The 14,421-nt window shown below is 37.5% G+C and overlaps 1 pseudogene; it reads right to left on the bottom strand.

Annotated features, from left to right (window-relative positions):
• Positions 1-1,197: 1,197 nt before the first annotated feature.
• The window catches only part of LOC118631476, a 50,836-nt pseudogene continuing 37,612 nt past the window's right edge, over positions 1,198-14,421 (bottom strand).

Consider the following 14,421-nt stretch of genomic DNA (forward strand, 5'->3'; position numbering starts at 1 on the left):
ACTAGGTGAATGCGTAACTAGACTGTTCCATCCAGACAATGGAATATTATTCAGCAATGAAAAGAAATGAGCTTTCACGCCATGAACAAACATGGAGGAAATTTAAATGCATATTGCTAAGTGAAAGAAGCCAATCTGAAAAGGTGATATATACTATATGATTCCAACTATATGACATTTTGGGAAAAGCAAAAGTATGGAGAGAATAAAAAGATCAGTGGTTGCTGCGGGTTAGGGGAAAATGAAGAGATGTATAGACAGAGCATGACTTTTTGGACAGTGAAACTATTCTCTATGTACTGTAATGGTAGATATATGTCAAAATACATTTGTCCAAACAGAGAACGTGCAACACCAAGAGTGTATCTAGTGTAACCTATGGATTTGGTGTAATAATAATGTGTAGGTCCATTGACTGTATACCATCCCAGTGTGGAATGTTAAAGGGGGTGTGTGCTGTGGCGTGTGGGGTCCGGAGTACATGACAACACTGTACATTCCATTCAATTTTTCTGTGACCCTATATCTGCTCTAAAAAAATAAGGTAGATTTAAAAAGTTACACATAAAAAACTAAAGGTGTAGAAATGGTGTTTTTCTTCCTCACCCTCTGGGCACATTTGGGAGAGCTGCCGCCTTCTGAAAAGTAATGCAAAAGGAATTTGGCAAACAAAGGACGTAAGGAAAAACAGGTTCTGGTAAAAACTCCAATTAAATGATAAATATGGTCTCTTGAAGTAGTATGTTTTTACTAAGGTGGTTTGGTAATTGATTAAAAGACTTACTTTTGAATGTTTTGTTAAATATCAAGCCAATACCCTGAGGTATTTTCCGCTTTTCCTCCATTCTCATGCCAGGTAGATGGCATATTTTAAATTACTTTCTAGCTCACTTTTCCCCACAGGCTTAAGTAATGACTTGCACACAGTAGGGATGCAATTAGTGATTTTTAAAAAATGTGTAATACAAATTTATTCTATGACATTTCCCTCATTGGAGATATTTTTTAAAATAGATAAAACATATCATATTGCATGAAAAATAAATACCTAGTAGAAGAATTTAGGCAATACCTGTAATATCCTTAATTTGATACTATTCATTTTTGTTTTCATTTCACTCATCATTTTTTTAAGTAACATAAAAATGATAGAGATTGATGCGTACTTCATATGTCCTATGTTTCATCAATTTTAATTCAACTTTCAGCTCTTTTCTTAACTATATATGTTAATGATATTTGCTCCTGTTCTTGAACAGGAAGAATATCTTAAGAGTGATATTTAGGTCTTCTTTCTCTAATTCTTAAAAACAATGCTTCATGCTGAGTTCACATAGTAATCAGAGGGTCTCACTCCAAAAGTGGTGGGCAATGGTAGACCTATCTAATTTTGAGAGACTGAAGCATGAGTCAATCCGAGTGCTTGGCTGGATTTTCATGAGAAGGTGTGTGGATACCCATTCTGGCAATTAGGGATGACCATGCAAGCTCCCTGCAACTTTCTTCTGTCTGCTGCCGAAACACTGACCGGGTTCTGATGTCCACATAAGCTTTTGCAGCAAGCTGTAGTCCACCTTTGTCAGCTTCAACCTCCACTGTTCTACTGTATGGTCTACCAAACATATACTCCTGCCATTCAGACTGTATCCACTGTCCCCAAAGTTCCAAGCTATGTCCAGGACAAATGGCCCAAATCATTGTGAAAAAAAAAATCAGACCTAGGAAATCCAATAAAAAACCCTAGAAGTGCATGTGCTATTTTATGGCCCAGAAGGAAAGAAAGTAGATGAATATCAGTAGAGTTACACTATTTAAAAGCCCAGGGAAGACAAACACGTCCATTTGGAAACATAAAAACATTTATATTTGGAGAATCAACCACATGAATAACTCAATCAATCTCAGAGATTCCTGGGATAGCTTTACTGCATTCAATTAGATGATAAACCCCTTCTTTAACAGTCAGGTATCAGGCATCCTTCTCAGTCAGCATATCATTTTGACATTCTTCAATCTGTTATCAGTGGGGTGCTCTCCATGTCCCCACCTTCTGCTGGTGGAAGTGGGCTTCTTGTGATGTCATGAGAAAAGGAATTTTCTGAAACTTGCACAGGAGAATAAGTGATATTTATTTGAGTGGAATTAAACTCCTGAGTTTCCAATGCCCCACCTCCCTCTGTCCCACCAAGGACAAAGTCCCATTTTGTCTTCAGCATAGCTAGGATTAAAGCCAGTGTCCAGAGTTTCCACTCCATATTTGCACAGTGCAGTCCAGCATCAGGCTAGTTTAGCTTGTGTTCCCAGCTGCAGTCCATGGCCATGTGGCTTCTAGGGCCACAGGGCTCTGGAGGAAGCATGGGTGAGTGCAAGGAAGCAGGAACAAAGCCAGAGGAACAAGAGAGAGAACTCCTTTGTCAGGGGATTTTAATCTTCTTACATTTCACCCACTTGCAGTGGCTCCACCCCCTCTAGACAATGACCTCTTTTCTCAGGTTAGACTGACAGGCAAGTATTTTCCCTACACCACCCCAATTTTACTACACATGTGTCCATCTCACTCTTTGTCTTGTCCCTTCCCCCAGTGATCTGCAGGGAATGGACCTGTGGTTCCCTGGGGAGTGTGAAATTGCAGCTTCCTGGTGAAGCTGCCCAGATGCCCATGCTTGTAATGTCTGGGTTTCCCTTTGATCCTGTGCTACTAATAATATTAGCTAGCTAATTGCAATGCTAATACCTCTATGCTTCATATTCCAGTTCTGATAAAAGTCAGAAATGGTCTTTCCTCAATAATAGTAGCTCTCTCCTTCCCGCGATTGGACTCACCTCCAGGTAAGTGAAATACAACACTACGCATAGCAATACTAAACTACTCAAACTAAGAACTGGCTTCCGTTTGTGTGTTCTTTCTCTCACTTCTTTTAAATAGTTTCTTCTTGTTAGGAGGAAGTGCCTGAGCCATTTCCTTATGCCCCTGCCTACAATGACTGCAAGTTATTTCTGCACTGGTTTAAGAATTATCAAGGGAATAAATGAAGTGGCTTGAAATCATGGAGAAGTGTGGAACCCCCTGAAAAGGCAGGAATGACTGCAACTTATAAAATCAGTAGCTGTCTTTAAAAAGAGTCATTTCATGCAGTACATTTCTGGGCGATCATCTAAATTTTCTTACTTTTGGTGCTCAAGAGGTATCCTGTTCTTTTGTTATTAAAAGTCCTATAGAAATGAACGTTTCCAGGCAGAAAAGTCAACCTATCACCCTGATTCCCTGATTTACTCTCAGGCCCTGATGCTATGTGGTTGGTTTGTACTTGACAGTCTGGTAAGTTTAGAGCTAATGTGCTACATTGTTCTCTGGTTGGTCAATAAATGAGAAGAAAACAGTTTCTAGTAGCAGACTACAGTCCAGAGATGGAGCTCATCTTTATTTTGTTTGATTATCCTAATGGTGGCAAAAGTGAAGATGACTTCTCCCAATGAGTGATTATGTGTGTTTGTTTATTTGCTCTTCTAAGTATTGCCATTGCCTATATCTTAATGTCCTCTACTCCAAGCTCAAGGAGGGAAGGGATTTTGCTTGATTACCATTAATAATATCAACACCAATCACTATATCTGTAAATAATGGATACTCAGTAAATATATTGAAGAAAAAAATATGCGTAAGTGAGCACAGCTGTTTCTTGAATGTCCATTAGAGCACTCTGGTGTGACCAGTTAGCTTTGAACTAGAAATCAAACACTTAGGTTCAAGGCCCAATTCTATCCTTTTTCATTATCTATCCTTTCATAAATCTGGAAAGTTCTGGGAATCAATTTTCCTATCTGAAAAATGAGCAGAAAATAATCTGACCTACCAATCCAAGACTTGAGAGACTCTATCAAGAATGCAGACAAAGGCACTTTGAGTTTTAACCTTCTGTTATAAATTCATATCAGACATGACATGTCACCCTGACATTGATCAGTGAGATGATTTATAAAGTGAGCAGGAGTGTAAGAAGTTAAATAATGCTTAATTTGCCAGAATTCTCAGGGGACTATGATACATAGTTGGAAGAAACATTTGATAAGCTACTTGTGAGACCCTTACCACTTCTACCCTCAAGAGACATGCTTTCCTTTCAAATGATGCTCAGTGAAACTCCTCTCTGAGAAGGAGGTCTCCGCCTAATGGAAGACCTTTTGAATACAGAATGGGAGAGACTATGAAACCAGAGATGCATTGCTTGAGGCACAAAGCATGAGTTCTTTTCAACAACTTTTCCTGAAAATTAATCAAAAGGATAGAATTTTATTTCCTTAAATTAAAACTTGGAGATGATGCCTGCCTACCAATGATACCAAATTAAAAGCCTGGCTGAGATATGCAAGTATTATAACCCAGCCTCATGTATAATCATGCCAGAAACATATTGGACTTTACTGGACCTAAACAAAATCTGGCCTATATTCCATAAAGTCAGAATATATCACTGTCAGTGGGACCCAGTTCAATCTACTTAGCCAAAAAAGTTAATCTCACATAGCAATGCAGAGGCAAACCTGGAGTCAGAACTGAGTATTCCACATCACGGTGTACTGAATGTCTAATAAGAGATTGCATTTTAAGTATTGATTCAAAGGCATTGAATAGATCAGTTATATGTGTCATGTTTTTCCATTCCCTCTCTTCAAATGGATGGCCTACATTCAAATTAGGCGGATGAAAACTGGTAACAGCTTGCTAATAGATGTCAGAATCTTAGCTCATTTTATCCAAGGGCTCCTTCATTTATTCTTTAATTCGTCAGACATGTATTAGATGCCTGAATGGTCCAAGCATCTGGAGTTGCATAGGGAATTATAGTAAATACAAACAAATATTGTGTGTATGTGTGATCTGAAATGTTTACTAGTTGTGGTATGAGAGAAGAAACATACCATTAAAAGAAAACATTTGGCTCATGGGCTAATTTCCAAGAGAGGTTTGAAAAAAAAAAAAAAAAAAAGTCAATTTTCTCTGTTCCCTTGTCATGACTGTGTTGAGTCAGAAAAATAAAGCCACTGGAGATTTCATGGCAGTATTTCATGTCTCTTTACAAATTAAATAGAATACTGACATTCAAATTATGCCTCCATTCATCTTGATATTTTTCCAAGATTACCTGAACACTTTAAAATGGTTTGATGTAGACTTTCCTGTACCTTAATTAATTCATTCAGCGAACGTTTAACAATACCTATTATGTACCAGACACAGTGAATAATTACTGGAGAGTTAATACATTACAGATAAGACTGCTCCAGAAAATCCATTATTTGAAAATAAACAGCAACTGAATTAATAGCTTACAAGTCGATGTGACAGTACAACTGTATCAATTCATTCAAGGTGCCCAGGGTGCAGAGAGGCACCAGAAGGAAAGGGTGGTTAATTGGACCTGAGTGTTCAGAGAAGGGTCCCTGGAGAATGTTAAGCTGCTGTTACATTTGGAAAGAAGAATAGGAGTTGAAGGTAGGGATGGGCACATCAGAATGAAGGATCAGCATGCACCAAGGCACAGAAGCCTACAACAAAGTATGTGCCCTGGGAAATATGACCAGTTCATGAGTGCCAAAGCAAACACAGATAAGGGACATTTATAAGTTGTTTTGGATACCACTAACTTGAGTACAACAAATCCATCTTCCTGTGATTCATTAGTTGAAATTCGCATGAAGTCCTCTACATTCTCTCTCTCTTTCAGACTATGCTACCTGTGTGATTATATAGTTATGGTATGGTTAAAAATAACAATGACCTTGTTAAAAAAAAAAAAAGGCCAACCAAATTTAGAATTGACTATATGACTACAAAGATAAAATTGGGAGGCCACTTTGAAATACCATTCTATGGCCTTAGCAGGTGTTTCCCAAGATGTTTGTCCCTCCTTACCATTTGTCTCTCCAGTGTCTCTTATTATCTAATAAGCTTTTCCATTTCTTCTTCTTCTCCTCTTCCTCCCCCTTCTTCCTGTTCTCTTCCTCTTCCTTCTTCTTCTCTTTCTTCTTCTTTTCATGGTTGACCCTCTATGTCTAGGACTACATACCAAACCTGGACTTTCATCTGGCCCAGGGGTTATAAATCTATATTTCCAGAATTCGTTAGCACTTCCTGTGGAGAGTCCTTGGGGATGACAGGCTCACTCTCGTCACCCAATCCCTGGCAGCTTCACAGAGATCTGCTGTTTCCATCAGGGCTTTGGGCAAAATTTCATTTGAAAAAAGAATTCTAATGCTTCATTAAATTTTAAAATCACTCCTCATTTAATTCTCATCTTTTGAGCATAAACTGAGGCAAATAGAGAAGCGATAGTATCGATACTATCTATATAGCTACCTACACAGACAGCTGCATTCAAACATGTCTTCTAGTCTCAGATGCTCATCTCATTGGGTTATTCAAGCAAGGGTTTCTTCCTGCCACATGGCCCATGGCAGGAGAGGAACCCCCACCTGGGAAGTGTAGTGACGTGAGGGTCACCACATGCCCCGTGTTTCCCCTTAGATGTAGACTTAACTACCTCTAACCTCCTTTTAGCTTTAATCAGAAACCCTGTCTATAATTTTCCATATTTAACTCAATTTAGGAAACATTAACTATGAATTAACAATACTCAGCCTTATATTTTCATATATTCCTGGAAATGGAGTTTCTCATCAACTTCTTTGGAGATGGGGGACATAGACATGCATACATTTGACTCCTTTAGTGAAACTGGATATATATTAGAGACAAGTTGCTTTGCGTTGTGTTCCCAAAAAGATATGTTGAAGTCTAGTCCCCCACTACCTCAGACAGTGACCTTATTTGGAAGAGAGGTGGTTGCAGATGAGACTTGTTAACATGAGGTCTTGCTGGAATAGGATGGGGCCCTAATCCAACATGACTGCTGTCCTTGTGAGAAGATGGCCACGTGAAGACACGGACACGGAGAGAGCACCATGTGAAGATGGAAGCAGAGACCGTAGTGATGCATTTACAGTTTAAAGAACACCAAGAATTACCAGGCATCATTAGACGCTAGGAGGAAGGCTTGGAACAGATCCTCTCTCAGAATGCCTCAGATGAAAGCAACCCTGATTTTGCCTGCCCGATTTTAGACTTCTAGCCTCCAGAACTGTCAAACAATACACTATTGTTCTCAGCCACCCAGATTCTGATATTTTGTTATGGCAGCCACAGAAAAGTGATACACAGAGTCCACAGATGTAGAAGCTCTTATGAACTATGTTGCACGTCAGACGCATGGCTGGGAGCAGGTGACATTTGAGTTGGGTGCTCAGGGGTAATTTGGAGTTGTCTAGAGGGAACAGGGAGGACATACATTCACAGCAGAGGAGAAAGCAGGAGCAAAGGACAGGCTTTGGAAAAGTCTTCTGGTGTCTGAGCAATGCAGAGTAGCCCTGGAAAGTTCCAGTCTGGAGCGCGAGGTGGAGGTGCTCTGGGCAATTGCAATGCCCTTTGCAACAAGCAAGTTTACTTAAATCAAGGAAAACTTCAAGTTTTGGAATCACTGTGTAGTGTGTGTGTGTGTGGGGTGTGTGTGTGTGTGTGTGTGTGTGTGTGTGTGTTTAAATATGTATCTACCCCCAGATGGTTTTTCTTTCTTTCTTTTAATTTCTTTTTAATTATGGCAGCTATTCTCCAAACATGTTTTTGTTTATCTCAAACTAAGTATACGGTTTCAACATATGGAGCATATTTTGCTTTACTTCAGTTTATCTTAAGAAATCAGCTTTCCTAACTCTTGTTGGCAGTGGACCCAAATGATTCCTTAAATTTTATTTCCCTCTTTATTTTCTTCTCTTCCTTCTTTTCTTTCAGTTATGGCTTATCTCTTATCTCTTATATCTGGGTCCCCTTCTGCTTTATCTCCCTCCCCATTTCTCCTTTCTTCTCTCCCTCCTTTTTTTTCCTCCCTACATCTTTCCTTCCTTCCTCCCTCCCTCCCTCCCTCCCTCCCTTTGTTCCTTCCTCCTTCCCTCCCTTCCTCCTTTTCTTCCTCTCTTACCTCCTTCCTTCCTTCCTCTCTTCTTTCTTCCCTTTCTCCCTCCCTTCCCTTGTTCATTCCCTCTTTCCTCCTTTCCCTCCTCCCTCCCTCCCTTTGTTCCTTCCTTCCTCCTGAAATGTCACAAAAGATTTTCCAGATTGATGAACTGGCTCACTTGGTGGCAGGAACCAACGGCTCCTTGGCTGTTAAACATTTAGTCAATCTAGAAAATGCATAAACTGGAAATAATGTTAATGAACAAGTCAGGGGTATTATTTGGCCTTTCATTTATAGTGTCATGAACATGGCGTTCATCTTTCTTCATAATCTGGGCCCAAACTATTGGATCTGCTTTGCTTTGTATGATGCATTTCCAGCCTCAATGCATTTGACTCCCCCGTTTCTTCTTAGAAACTTTGTTTTCATCTCCTTAGCCCTTACTCTTCAAGAGCTAGCCCAAATGTCCCTCCCTTTTAACAACATGTTATAATGCCCCCCGGGAGAATATTAACCCGTTTCTGTCTGATTCTCCTAGAGCTTTGTACATCCCCATATCCTTGCATTACTGTGATTGGTATCTATTCGGATGTATGTCTCTTCTACGCGACTGAAGTAAAAAATGGTTTCTCATTATCCTCAAATCTGCAGTGTCCAACAGAGTAGCTGGCAGAAATTCTCACGGAAAACACGTCTGAGTGAAAAGAGATTGTGATCTTCCTACAAGGAATAAAAGAAAATTGTTTTGATCAGGAAGGAGATGTGTCCTCATCTTCATCTCCTGCTTTGGAGAGAGGGTGTGGTCCAGTGTTCATTAGGAAGCAAAACCTAGAGAAAGGTAAGCAAGACTCCCATGCGGGAATGTGTTATATTTGTCATCAGAACCCTTCGGCTACTATCCCATCAGTCACCAGTTTGCAGGTTTCTCCCCGCCTCTTCCTCCACTCTTCCATGGGGGAAAATTCTCCTCTGTTCTCCGGCCTGGGAGTCAGCCTGGGTTACTACAGCTGCCCCCTCTTAGCCAAGAAGCATACATTTGCAATGAATCGAACTATGAATGCACATTGTCTTCTTTAGGAGCAGCCAGGAGCTGCATATTTAATGCTCTGAAGCACATCTTCATCCCAGGAGTTAAACCAACTGTGTCTCCAGCTTTGTCAATGCTGAATCGGAAGCTTCTCCATAAACCCCAATTTCACGCCATGAAAAGATTCCACTGCACTAAGACTTTAAGAATAGTTTGAGGCAAATGTTACAGTCTTTTAAAAAAAAAGAAACCAGTAACTCCCACAAATCTTCGCATTAACATAGTGCTTTCGAATTTGCAAAGCACACTCCGCTGGCTGGCCTGGCCTTTCTTTGACTTTAAACCACAGAGCAACCGCACTGGGTCAGGAGACTGTCAGGAAAATCTCCCCGTGCCCAGCCCAGCTCCACGGGCTACACTCGGGGCTTAGAGAAACCACACTTGTCTTGCCACCAGCATCTGCTCTCACTTTTTCCTCTGTTAGGGCTCTCCAAGGGGATCCTGCTCATCCTCTTCCTCTTTTTCTCTTCCTTTCATCATTCGATTGTAAGCTCAAAGCAGATTTTTAGGGAAGTCTTTTCTGATCGTCCCAACACCAACATTTTCTTTCTTGCTTGCTTTCTTTTTTTTTTTTGAAGGATTTTATTTATTTATTTATTTATTTATTTATTTTTATCCTCACCTGAGGACATTTTTCCATTTTTTTGTTCAGATAGAGTGGGAGGGAGAGAGAGGAAGAGAGAGAAAGAGAAACATCGACGTGAAAGGGACACATCGAGTGGCTGCCACCCGCATGACCAACCAGGGCCGGGGACAAACTGCAACCGAGGTACGTGCCCTTAGCGGGAACCGAACCCGGGTCTCTCCAGACCGCAGGCAGACGCTCCAACCGCTGAGCCAAACCAGCCAGGGCCAGGACCATTTTCTTATATCCATATGAATAAAACACAGAAGCGTGTTTCTATTTACCAGAGTATTAAGAATCAGTTATTTATTTTTCAGTATAATTATTTTAATATTTGTCACCCTATTAAGCTGAACATTATTTCTATGATTAACTTATTGTTATATCTATAGCACATAATAACTCAATAAATACCTGAAAATGAAATGAATGACCCCAATTATCTTCCTTTTCAGCTGAGAAATTTGAAACTCAAAGCGACGTGCTGAATGTCATATTACTAAGACTTTTGGGAATCAGAGAGACTTGAAATTTCAGATTTCAGCATTGCCATTTACTCATGGGTGATTTTCATTGAGTCTCTGGTTCTTTTCCCCTTTATCTGTTGAATTCAGATAACAAAAACTAAGAGGATGATTTCAATTTCTACAAGAGATAAAGTATATACAGTGCTTGTGTACTCTCAATACATTTAATAAACCCATTCATGTCTGTTAAGTCTATTAGCTGGACTACTGGTTCTAGTCAATGAAACTATTTTTATATTGTTCACAAACATCAATACCTCTTTTTCCAAGTGAAAAATTGGAGCAAAAGGAAAGTAGTGCTAAATACAATGGTTTTCCTTTTTTTCCTTTAGCTCATAATATCATGCCAGAAGAGATTGAGAAATAAGATTTTCAAGACAGTATTTATTTAGCATTTTCCTAAATGCCTTGTATAATTCTCATTGCCTTCTCACTTACTCCAATTAACAAAGATTACTTGAAGGATGGTCCAAGACAGACATGCAAACATCCTGGAAGAAATAAAATGAAAGATTTCTTATGGTAAAACCAGAGAGTGAATCCACAGTGTTTTAACTGGTGAATATACTAAGGGATGGGAATAAGAAAACAGTCAAGATGGTAGTTAAAGAAATTGTCTGAAGAGAAGACTCATGTACTTAAAAAAGAAAAATAGGAAAATAAAAAAGGGGAGGAGGAAAGAGGGGAAAAAAAAGGAAAAATTAGCATCATATATCAAGAGATGTTCCACTCAAATTTCTTGACACTGAATCTTGTGTTTGATCCACCAGGCCACCTTGAGGTACTCTACACTATTATTATGTCTAATGTATAATTTATATTCTCTGTATCATATTCCTAAACTATTAAAAGCAGAGTACAGACCAAGGATATTTATAAAAATTATAGTGCTATAATAGCAAAAGGATATAAAAATACCACTATACTCTAAAGATTCCATTTTAGGTTAAAAATGAAAGAAGAATATTGAAAAACCCACCCCTATGTGATTTAATAGGTATTATCTAATTCATTTAACTTCAAAACTGCTTTAAGACAGCTACATTTGAAGCAGTAATTACACATTTAAAACTTTGACTACAGAGAGCTGACTGAGAACATCAGTCTGTTATGGGCAGCAAGATGTTTGTGTATAAGCATGGGCAGGAGAATTGGAGTCAAAAGGATCTGGCTTCAATTCTAGCTATGTCACTTATAATCTCTGCAACATTAAGGTTAGTAAATAAAATATGGGGACAGGAATGGCTATACCATAAGGTAAATATGAATAAGTAAGGTTGAAAACTATATGAGTAATATCTATAATACTAATACCTGTAAAATAGTCCTAATTTCATAAGTGCTGTTTTTTCCCCCAAAGCATTTGTTCTTTCTGACTCAGATATCCTGAAAAGGAGGGAAAGAATAAAGTATCTTAGAGATACTAAATGGTGTGTGTGTAGCTGCCATGCAGCTAGAAACAAGAGAGTAAATGTGTTTTGCTTGGTGGCGTGGCATCACTCACATCCACCTTGCATCCTGATTCCTTCTTCCTCCTCTACTTGGACCTTGGCTACTTTAAAGGGAAAACATGATTAGGAGTGAGGCCAAGGTCTCCCTAACACTAAAGGGGACCAAAGATGATACATACACATCTAAAAAGTTGATGATCTTTAGGGAGGCAAAGGATTTAAGCTTTTTGTATTCTGTACATAAATACACCCAACTTATTTTTTTTTTTCTTCACTTATTGCACTGGCTAAAACCTTTATTACAATATTGAAGAGAAGTGAAAAGACTTGTCTTGTTCCTGACTTTCAGGGAAAACTGTTTTTTTTCCACCAGTAAGTATGATGTAAACTGCATAATATTTACAGATGCCCTTTATGAGATAAAGGCATTTGCCTTCAATGTCTATTTTGATAAGATTTTTTCCAGAAATGGATTTAAGATTTTAAGAAATTTTTTCTGCACTGTTTAGGTGATCAAAAAGTTTTTAGCCTGTTAATATAGTTAATTAAATGAATAAAGTTCAAATATTAAAATATGAAGTGAATCTTGCATTACTGGCACACAATCCTTTTGATCATGTGTTATCCTTTTTATATATAATTTATTCAAGTTGACTAAACTATATTAAGAATTTTTAGATTTATATTTATGAGCGATATAAGTCTGTAGTTTCTTTTTCTTCTTTGTTTCTTTGTGTGGTTTTGGTATCAGAAGAAGTTTGGCCTCATAGAATGATTTAGAGTATGTTCCTTCTTCAAATTTCTTGAACTTTTGCAGAATTGTATTTTTTATTCCTTAAGGTTATTATTTAGAAATATAGTAATTTATTGCCAATATTTGGGGATTTTTTTAGGTGTCTTTTTGATATTGGTTTTTAATTTATGTTTGTTGTGATAAAAAGATGTACTTTTTATTACTTACATTCTTTTTTGCCAGAATATAGTCCATCTTGATAAATTTTCTGTGTGTACATTAAAAAAAACTTATTGTAGTGTTGTTGGGTAGAATGGTCTAAAAATGTCAATTAAGTTGGTTGATGGTATTTTCTAGTCTTCTATATCTTACTGATTTTTTCTATCAGTTAATAAGGAAGTAATCTTGAAATTCATAACTCTAACAGTGAATTAGTTCACAACTTTTTGAGGTTCTACTAGTGTTTGCTTTATATATTTGTAATTTCTGTTGTTTGGGTTATAAACATTTAGGATTACTATGTCATCTTAATAAAGTGTTCCTTTTATCATTATGAAATAACCTACTTTATCCAGATTCTTTGCTTTGAAATATATTTTGTTTGATGTTAATTAAGCCACCCTGCTTCCTTTGATTAGTGTTAGTATACTATATTGTCGTCCATTGTTTTATTTTATCCTGTTTTTATTTTTATACATAAAATTGTTTTACTGTAGGTAGTATATAACTGAGTCTCTCATTTAATGCGAATGTTTATTCACTGTTCTCTCCTTTGCATTGTTTCTAGTGACAAATTGCTGTCCTTTTTTTCTTTGTTTCTTTGTATGTAACATATTTTTGTTTTTACTTGGCTGCTTTAAGATTCCCTTCTTATGACTGATTTTAAGCAATATGATTCTGATGGGCATGGTGTTCTTTTTTAATATATGCTCCATTTGATGTTCATTGATTTGTTATGTTGTACAGTTAGTTTTCAGCAAATTTGGAATATGTCTAGCTATTATTATTTCTTCAAAATATATTTCTTGCTTTCCTCTCTCCTTTTATGTAAGGACTACAATTATGAGTTAGGAGTACTCATATGTTGGTCCTCTTGAAGCTCCCCATAGGATCATTGATCCTTTCTTCATTTTTTTTCAGTCTTTATTTCTCTATATATTTCACTTTATATAGTTTCTATTGTTAGGCTTTCAAATTCACTAATCTCTTCTTCTTCAGTGTCTAATCTGCCATTAATCCCATCCAGTGTTTGTTTGTTTGTTTTTTTCATTGTAAACATTGTAGTTTTAATTGGTAGTTCAAATTGGATATTTTTAGTATTTTTTTTGTCTCCATAATATATTATGAACATTCCTTCTGGCTCCTTGAACATATGAAATATAATCATAATGTCTGTTTTAATATTCCTGTCTACCAATTTTATTTTGTATTTATTCTATATCAGTGTCAATTGATTAAATTTTCTCCTCAGTATTTATTATCTTTTCTTGCTGCTTTTACAAACTTAATTTTTTATTGGATGCTACACGTTGTGAATTTTACTTATTTATTTATTTTTGAGTATTGGATATTTTTAACTTTCTAAAATATTCTGGAGCTTTGTACTGAGATGTTAGGTTATGTGGAAACAATCTGTTTCTTTGACTTTTCCTTTTAAAGCTTGTTTGACTGGGACAGAAGAATCTTTAATATAGAGTGTTCTCCGCTATTGAGGCATAACCACTAGCAATATATTACCCAATGCCCAGAGTATGTTATAAGGTTTTCCCCTCTGACTGGTGAAAACAGGTGCTATTAATGGCACTATGTCAGCTCTGGGTATTGTTCCCCCTAATTCTTTCAGTGTCCCTCCCCCACTCTCAGCCTTGGGTACATCTTTTATATGCATGTGCTAATCCGTATTCAGCTGAGTACTCAAAGAAAATTCTTTACAGATCTCTAATGTTTTTGTTAGGCTCTCTCCTCTCTGGACCACTGTCCTATGAACTC

The sequence above is a fragment of the Molossus molossus genome, unplaced genomic scaffold (genome assembly GCF_014108415.1).
Source record: "Molossus molossus isolate mMolMol1 unplaced genomic scaffold, mMolMol1.p scaffold_m16_p_16, whole genome shotgun sequence".
In the NCBI taxonomy this organism is placed as follows: domain Eukaryota; kingdom Metazoa; phylum Chordata; class Mammalia; order Chiroptera; family Molossidae; genus Molossus; species Molossus molossus.